The sequence below is a fragment of the Panthera pardus genome, unplaced genomic scaffold (genome assembly GCF_024362965.1).
Source record: "Panthera pardus isolate Hobbes unplaced genomic scaffold, ASM2436296v1 HiC_scaffold_13, whole genome shotgun sequence".
In the NCBI taxonomy this organism is placed as follows: Eukaryota; Metazoa; Chordata; class Mammalia; order Carnivora; family Felidae; genus Panthera; species Panthera pardus.
The window spans coordinates 18416146-18425900 of NW_026526688.1; the positions used below are offsets into that span (position 1 = coordinate 18416146).

The 9755-nt window shown below is 39.7% G+C and overlaps 1 pseudogene; it reads right to left on the minus strand.

Moving 5' to 3' along the window:
* Window positions 1–831: 831 nt before the first annotated feature.
* Window positions 832–2589, minus strand: LOC109250960 (COP9 signalosome complex subunit 3-like; annotated as a pseudogene).
* Between the last annotated feature and the right edge of the window lie 7166 nt (window positions 2590–9755).

Genomic DNA, 9755 nt, shown 5'->3' on the forward strand with positions numbered 1-9755 from the left:
ACAGAAGAAGTGAAAAATTTATACACTGAAAACGACAAAGCACCGTTGAAAGAAATTAAAGAAGATCTAAACAAAGGAAAACACATCCCATGGTCTTGAGTCAGAAGACATCGTATTGTTAAGATGGCAGTACTCTAAGCAGCAGTAACGCGCTGCCCCAAACCCATCCACATTCTAATCTCTGGAACCTGTGAATATCCCCTTGTATGGTGAAAAAGATTTTGCAGATGGGGTTTAATTAAGGATTTTGACAGGGAGAGATCACACTGGATTATCCACATAGATACAGTAAAATCACAATAGTCCTTATCAGAAGGACACAGCAGGAGTCAGAGTCAAAAGGCAATGAAACTGCTGAAGCAGAGATAGGAGTCGAGAACGTTGGCAGTTTGGGAAGGAGCCACAAGCCAAGGAATAGAGGCAACCACTAGACACTGAAAAGGCAAGGAAACAGACTCTCCCCTTAATGCTTCCAGAAGGAACCAGCCTTGTGGATACCTTCACTTCAGGTAAGTGAAACTTAGTTTGGATTTCTGACTTCCAGAACTGCAAAGGAATAAACTTGTGCTGTATTTGTAGAGAGGAACATGGAGTCTCTCATGTCCAGCAGGAGCCTGTGTCAAGCAGAGGTTTGTGTTCAGCAACGGGGCAAGCAGTTAAAGGTACTGCAGCTAGGAGGTATCGCCAGGATTTGTCAAAAAAAAAAAAAATTTAATTCTCTAATATCCAGGTGAGACAGTCTTGGTCCTCCCTTGCCACCCGTGTAACATTTGCCTCTGGCCAAGGCGATGGTTGGTTTCACCTTTATTTAACTCAGGATGCATGTTAGTTTCAAGAGCAACTATATGGTTTGTTTACTGATTCACCTTGTGATCCCATTCTCTTTTATGCAGATTGGGGATTCACCACAGCCTCTTGATCCATGGCTTTCGGTCACTCATCAAGCTCTCTTTATTTCAACATTTCCGGATCAATGTTATGAAGCATGGCTGGATTATATATTATATTCTGGGGTAGTCATTAGAAAAACTGATCATAACATGCTTGCAAAAATCTCACCATCTTCTGTCATGTGTAGTATGTGTTTTTCTGTCTCTTGAGGTCCAGGTAATTGCGCACACCTTGCCAAATTTCATGACAATAATGTTTAAAAAGTCTTTGCGAGCCTTTCAGTATTCTTTTAAAGAGATAACAAGTTTTGCTTCTCCAGTCGCATGATGTTATCCTAAGCAAAAATTTCACTGTAATTAATGTACCAGGTTTGAAAGTCTTGAAAGATTGTTGGTTGAATAAATTTGTGGTAACTCATGGTAAACACTGCTAAGGGACTTAATGAATCTACTCATAATCTGAGACGTTATATTTTGGTAGCTACTGTACTTTGCTAAGTAGCATCAGAGAAGCTAGAATGCACTTATTATACATGACTCCAACATGATATGACTGATCACCACAGCAGGCCTGGGTTTAGCCTGTTCAGAAAAGTAAAGTGCTCGTCAGCCTGGCCCAGATAATTCTTCCATATAACAGTATCATAAAAAGTGCTTTGCATCATAGGCTCCTGTTCTAAAATGTGCCTAGGATTTTCAGATATAGAGAGGCCAATAGATCAGGGGATAATTGCCATTGAAAATACTGTCGTTTATACTTCCCAAGAGGAGAGGGCACAGCACTCCACACAGGACCACATGAGGAAGCACTACGGTCAATCAGGGGGCAGAAGGAACCAGGGCAAAGTGTGGCTCAAAGCCTTTATTCTGGTTTTTGAGGGAAGAAACAGGCAAGGTAAAGCAGGCAAACTAAGCAAGTTTAGGAATGGATGTTTGAATAATTTTGGTAGGCTCTGGGTTATAGTGGTGGTCCGTAGTTGTCCCATACCTGGATCTGGGGTGATTTAGGGTGGGGGGGATAATGTTCCCAATGGCAGGAGTCTGACAATGAGACAGGCAGAGGAGTATCTGAAGGGACTGATTAATTTGCATGTCAAATGCATGCTCACAGGCAAGTTGTTAGCTGTCTCTAGGAATTAGCTAACCCCTCCCCAGGCCCACAGGGCCTCCAAATTGTCAAAGCATCATAAAACACCCATAAGACAAAACTCAAGATGAATAGAGCTCTATTCTCTTTACAGCTACCTATCATATCTATGTCAAGATATGGAAGGGCACACTTAAAGCATTTTGCCTGCAAGCAAAGCTGGCAAAGATTAGCAGGTATGGAAGTCAGTTAGTTTGCATTCATCTGAAGCTTGTCTATTGCTACATTAAGGATGCCAATTCCTCCCAGGGGCTGTTTGCTTTCCACAAGTGCATTTGTTAACTGATGGCAAAGCCCAGCAAAGTTATTTGTTGCATATTGAATATGCTCCCCATTATAAGTACTAATGAAAAGCTATACCTGGAATAATCATATTTGGGAACCAGGAATGCTGGGCATAGAAAACCTTGCAAACAAAACAGCAAGGACACCCAAGAAGTGTTCCAATACATCAGAAGCTCCAAACATAGTGCCCAGATATGATAAGTTACTTGCAAAAAGTTCCTTATTCTTGTTGATCAATTCACAAAGTTGAATTATTTGCCTTTGAGCTGAGAGCTAGCACTGTTCACAAATTGAGGGCAGACACCATGTTTTCTCCAGAGCAGTCCCAGCGACAGAGGCAGCCTGAGCAGGCAGAGGTGACCATTGCGGGAGGAAGGGCCACAGTGAATCACAGGAAGGCCTCAAGACTTTTAGCAGAAATTGACAAGTTAATTCAAAAATCTGTATAGAAATCTAGGATGCCAAAATAACCTTCAAAAATAAGACCAAATCTCAAATTCAAATCTTACTACAAAGATATAGTAATCCAGACTGTGAAATCCTGGCATAACGATAAATTTATAGATCAAATGAATAGAATTGACAGTTGAGAAGTAACCCATACAGGGGCACCTGGGTGGCTCAGTCGGTTAAATGTCTGACACTTGATTTTGGCTCAGGTCATGATCTCATGGTTCATGAGTCTGAGCTCTGCATTAGGCTCTGTGCTGAGGGTGCAGAGCCTGCTTGGGATTCTCTCTCTCCCTCTCTCTATGCCCTTCCCCTGCTCTCTCTCAAAATAAATAAATAAACATTAAAAAAAGAGAGAAAGAACCATACCTTTATAGTCAGTTGATTTCTAACAAGGGTGTCAAGGCTATTCAATGGGTAAAGAATAATTTTCAACAGATGGCCCTCAGACAACTGAATATCTGCATGCAAAAGAATAAATTTGGATGGACCATCCACCTCACATTTTTCACAAAAATCAACACAAAATATGTTACAGACATAAGCATAAGAGCAAAAGTATAAAAGGCTTAGAAGAAAACATGGTTGTAAATTTGTGTGCCTTGGTTTAGACAGTGGTTTCTTAGATATAACACCCAAAAAAGTGCTCTTCAGCAAAAAAGATAAATTCAACGACATTAAAATTAAAGCCTTTATGCTGCAATTGATGCCAATAAGAAAGTTAAAAGACAACCCAGAGAATCAGAGAAAATATTTGAAAATCACATATCTGATAATGGACTTTTATACATCTATAATATGTAAATATTCCTTACAACTCTATAATAAAAGGACAATTCAATTTAAAAATGAGAAAAGAAGCTGAGTAGACATCCCTCCAAAGAAAACATAGAAATGGGCAATAAACACAGAAAGACATGTTCAACATCAGTAATTATTAGGAAAATACAACTTAAAACCACATGAGACACTAATTTGTACCCACTATGATGGTTATAATCAAAGAGATAGTAACAAGTGTTGACAATGACGTGGAAAAGTTAGAATTCTCACTCACGGCTAGTAAGAATATAGCAGTGGCACAGCCACTGTGGAAATATTTTATCAGTTCCTCAAGATGTTAAGCAGTTACCATTTGACTCAGCATTTCCATTCTAGGTGTGAACCCAAGAGAAAGAAAAATATATACCCACACAAAAATTGTACATGAATATTCATAGTAGCATCATCCAAAATAGGAAAAAAAATGGAAATATCACACATGTCCTTCAATGAATAGATAATTAAGATGTGGTGTACCTATATAATAAAATGTTATTTGATAATAAAAAGGAATAAAGTACCAATACATGCTACAATATGGATGGACCTTGAAAACATTATGTTAAGTGAAAGAAGACAGTTACAAAAGGCCACATATTACACGATGCCATTTTTAAAAGAAGTTCAGAACAGGTGAATCAATAAAGACAGAAAGTACATTAGCCTAGGGCATTAGGCTGAGGTATGTGAGGGAGGAAGGATTATAGAGCAAATGTTAATGCATGTGGGGTTTATTTTTGAGTTGATAAAAATATTCCAAAAACTTAGATTGCGGTGATGCTTGTACAAGCCTGTGAATACATGAAAAACCATTGAATTGAACACTTCAAATGGTTAATTTCATTGTGTGTCAATTACATAACAATACGGATGCTAAAGAAGTTACACAAAAATGCAATGGAAATTACATTCAAGTATGAACACACAGTGTTATACTGAAATTACATCAAAATAAGATACTTGAATTATATATGGAAATATTTATATTTGTTTTAAATCTATTATTATTTATTTAAATGTATAATCATGAGTTTGGCAGTTGCTTACTAATCCAATTTCCATAATTCTGCCAACATCATTCAAGTTTTAAAGGAACCTAAAATGGGATCACCGAGCCCTTCCACATTTTTCTGCCAGAAGTGATGGGAAGCAGAGTTAAAAGTGGTCTCTTTCACAATTAATAGGAGATCCTGATCTACTTAGAAAAATCACTGATGTTCTAAGAGCATGCTCCTGCAAGCCTAGTGATCTGCTCTAGAAGTGTAACCAATAATTCTCATAGGACACGTCTCTGAGAAGTACTTGATAGGACTCACTTCTACTTCTGAGTCACAATTTTTTCCAATAAGCTCAACCTCTGTTGCATCCGGTGCTAGAAGTATAGTGATAACAATACACAATAGTAGAAACGCATATGTATCCTTCCTCTTTTGGTTTTAGAACTAAAAATGAGAAATGGAAGGTGGAGATGATTATGGATCTTCAAAATGTGTGATAACATTAAAGCCAAAGAATATGAAGATAGATAAAGGGGTAACTGGGGGGCTCAGATGGTTAGGTATCTGACTTCTGGTTTCGGTTCAGGTCACGATCTTACGGTTTGTGGGATCAAGGCTGAGTTGATCTCTGCACTGTCCTGGTGGGGATTCTTTCTCTCCCCCTCTCTCTGCCCCTCCACAGTTCTGTCTTTCTCAAGGTAAATAAACATTATTTTAAAAAAGAATATGAAAACAGATAAAAATAATTATATTAATAATTTATAGTTTTAGGTTCCCACATGTGGCAGAAGCTATAGAAAATTCCATGTGACCCTCAAAACAACTCAGCAAAGATATGAATGAAGAAACATGAGCTTAGAGAGGCTAGGCATGATGCTGAAGGCTGTGCAGTTAATAAGCGATACACAGAGTCAAAATAAAACAAAATGAAATGAAATGAAATGAAATGAAATGAAATGAAATGAAATGAAATAAAATAAAATAAAATAAAATAAAATAAAATGGGGGCGCCTGGGTGGCTCAGTCGGTAAAGCGTCCGACTTTGGCTCAGGTCATGATCTCACAGTTTGTGAGTTCGAGCCCTGCGTTGGGCTTTGTGTTGACAGCTCAGAGCCTGGAGCCTGCTTCAGATTCTGGGTCTCACTCTCTTTCTGCCCCTCCCCTGCTCATGCTCTGTCTTTCTCTGTCTCAAAAATAAATTTAAAAAAAACATTAAAAAATAAAATAAAATAAAATATTCCCAGCTCATATCACATATATGTAATACATACAGGATATATATAATGCACACCAAATATATGCATATTATGCATATATCATATAGCCTATAACTATATATAGTAGAGTATCATTCATTATAAGTAGTGATTAATGTTTCACATCAGTTTACAATTTTTGAAATTTATTCAATAAGGCTCAAAGTGGTAAGTGGTTTTCTCCAAGTTAACCAGTTAGTTAAACTAGAATCAAGGTTAGACTCAAATTTAAGGCTTATGCTGAAAAGACACTTAAAAATATGCCCAGGGATTCCTGTAATATAACTCCTTGCATTTGATGAATACTGAGATTTCTGTTCTAGGTCAAGGAGCTGGAATCTTTTGTTAACTTTTCTTCTTTCCCACCTCCATCTATCTAGTTTTACTCTAGGTGTTTGAATTGTGAATTGCATTAATAGACATCCACTTTGATTTTCTATCTCTTCCAATTTGTCCCTCTCTTATCCAGAAGCTGATCACTAAAGCTGTGTGTATATATATTCAAGTGAACTGGGAAGTTGAATAATTATGCATTGGAATTAGAACCCCAGTTCTTTGGAGAAGATCGATAATAACCTAGCCTGACCATTTTTTTCCCCCAGAATATCTACTGAGCAATTCTATTCAACTCTCTGCTTCACTTAAGTGATACATATTTGAAACAAGCTACAACTGCCTATTTTATAAAAATCCTTCCTCTGAACCTACTGCTTCCATAATCTAAAAGGAGCCACCTTTCAGAGTATGTCTCCAGTGATGAACTCTACCAATTTAAAAGTAAGAGAGTACAGCAGTGTGTCAATGAGAAAAGAATAAAAAAAAGAAATTCAAAGAACACTTAGGATTTATGAATTTTATATTCAGGGTTTTTACTGTTCTTGGTATGTTGGCTCGCTTCTTTCTCTCTTTCCTGTCCCCAAACTCCCAAGCAACATAATGATGCATTGTTACCAGTTTTATATACACACTATTTTTACATTATTGTTACAGTACTACAAGCTATATTATTTTCAATATTTTCTTAAAAAAGATGCTCTTTTGTGTGCCTGGGTGGCTCAGTCAGTTAAGCATCTGATTCTTGATTTCTGCTCAGGTCATGATCTCACAGTTCATGAGTTCAAGGCCCCATGCATATTCTCTCCTCTCCGTCTCTCTATGCCCCTTCCTTCAGTCTCTCAAAATGAATGAATGAATGAATGAATGAATGAATAAGCTATTGCGTGTTCTGTTACTTTGGCCTGCTTTAATTTGACCTTTTTTTTTTTCTTTTCTTTTTTAATGGTTTCAACGTTTAAGTTTTTCAAAAGAAACGTAGTCCTGGTAAATATTGCCAATTTCAGTATCTTACCCTCCGGGACACCACTGGCCAAGGGTGGACCTGTGACCCAAGCGAGGCCAATTTAAAATTCTTTCTTGAGACTTTTCTAAATGGAGCTGGAAGTAAAGTTCATTTGCTCTCTGGCTGGAGAATTATGTCCCCCCTGCAGACACTGCTCCTCCTCCAGCCCTTCCCAGTGATCAGCATTTTCCTTGTGCTCAAGGTCATCACTCCCTCAGTTCTTCCCTCTGTACTTTACCAGAGCACCAACCCCAGCAATTTCCCTCTTTACTGGGTCATTCCCATCACTATGCAAGCAAGTTTTTATTCTGTCCCCAAAATATTTCTTAGCCCCATTCACCCCTGTTCCAGTCTTCCCACTTCCTTGCTCCTCTTCATAGCGAAATTCTTTGAAAATGTTTGTATTTATTGCATCACATCCTTTTCCTATTCTCTCGTTAAATTCGCTCCGGTCCCTTTGCCCCGCCACTGTCGTCAGTGTCACCAATGACAACTCAAGTTGTTCTCATCTCCTTTCTTTCTCTCACTCATCCGGGCCATCAGACCACTCTACCTGTTCTACCTTCAGAAGACTTCCGCAATGTAGCCGTTGCTCGAGTTTGCTAACCCAGGGCAAGTGTCCACCACCTTTGCTTAGAGGATGGCAAACGCCGGCTAGAGGGCGGCCCTGCTTCCACCTGCCCCAGCACTCACAGGTTTTGGGCTCAACACTGTAGCAAAATGATCTTGTGAAGTAAAAATCCTATCTCTCCTCTGCTCAGAAACCCCCAGTAGCTTCTTATCTCGCTCGTAGTAAAAGCTAAGTCCTGACAATGGCTTATAAGGCACCTCCCCGAGCCCTCCGTCTCCTGACCTCACCCGCTCCTGCTCTCCTTTGGCTTCCTCGTTCCGTCCAGCCACACAGCCTCCTGATGTTCTGCCAACAGACCTGGCGGCTTCTGGCCTGAGTTCTTTGCTCTCTGCCTGGAACACGGTTCCCTCAAAAGCTTCAGCCACCCTTCTCATCACTTTCAAGTCCTCACTCACACACTGCCTTCCGGTGAGACTTTCTCCATTAGTTCACTACAGCTGCCTTAACAAAGTATCATGAAACGTATGGCTTGAACAGCAGGAATTTATTGTCCCACTGTTGTGGAGGCCACAAGTTCCATATCAAGGCGTCACCAGGGTTGTTTCCTTTGAGGGCTGTGAGGGAAGACTATGTTCCAGGCCCCTCTCCTTGGCCTAGAGATGGCCATCTTCACATTCAAATGACATTTCCCTGTATATTCACATCATCTTCCCTCTGTGTGTATCTCTGTGTCCAAATTTCCCCTTTTTGTAAATCATATTAGCTTAGGTCCCACCCTAATAACCTCATTCTAACTTGGTTACCTGTGTAAGGACTCTATATCCAAACGAAGCCACATTTGAGGTGTGGGGGTTAGGACTTTAGTGCACGGTTTTGGGACAAGACATAGTTCAACCGGCAACACCTTTCCCAACCACCTGCTTTAAATTATAACCCCATTCACTCTTTGTCATCCTTCTTATAGCACCTATCACTTTCTACGATACTATAAAAGTATGCCTTCTCCCCAGGAAGATAGGACCACTATATCCTCAGAATCTAGAATAGTCCACAGCATGTAGTAGGTGGTCAGTAATTATGATTTTTTTATTAAAAATTTTTTTATGTTTATTTATTTTTGAGACAGAGAGACAGAGCACGAGCAGGGAAGGGACAGAAAGAGAGGGAGACACAGAATTGGAAGCAGGTTCCAGGCTCTGAGCTGTCAGCACAGAGCCCGATGCAGGGCTCGTACCCACATACCTGTGAGACCATGACCTGAGCTGAAGGAGGACACTTAACCAACTGAGCCACACAGGTGGCCCAGTGACCAATAATTATTAATTGAATAACTTTACCCATCTGAATCCATTAAGCCTTCTTCCTCCAGAAATGACTTCCTCTGGGACAACAACAAGTAGCTTTTCAGTTACCAGATCCAAAGGCTAAAGATACCTGACTTGGCTGCCTAGCTCCTTCTATGGCTTTACCCGCTCTGAAACCACCCAGAAAACACACAGACTCGACCTTGTCCTAGGAACGTGCCAAACATTACACCGAAGTTATAACAACAATTGCTACGAACTTGATAATTTACTTTTAAGATGCTTTGAAAGGTGCCCCTGGGTGGCTCAGTCGGTTGGGTCTCCGACTTTGGCTCAGGTCATGATCTCACCATTCATGGGTTTAAGCCCTGCATTAGGCTCTGTGCTGACAGCTCAGAGCCTGGAGCCTGCTTCAGATTCTGTCTGTCTCTCTCTGCCCCTTCCCCTGCTCGTGCTCTGTCTCTCTCTCAAATATAAATAAACATTAAAAAATTTTTTAAACAAAATGCCTTGAAAATGTAAAAGTCATTTATCATTAAAGTTAACTTTCTGCTAACTTTGACACTTTCAGTTGATATTTGATATCCTTACAAAAGGAGATCTGATTCTTTTCTTCATCTCTTTCTGTACATTGTACGTTGCATACACCAGGCTTGTTAATTGATAAAGCAGCGTCTCGTAGGACCAAGAAGA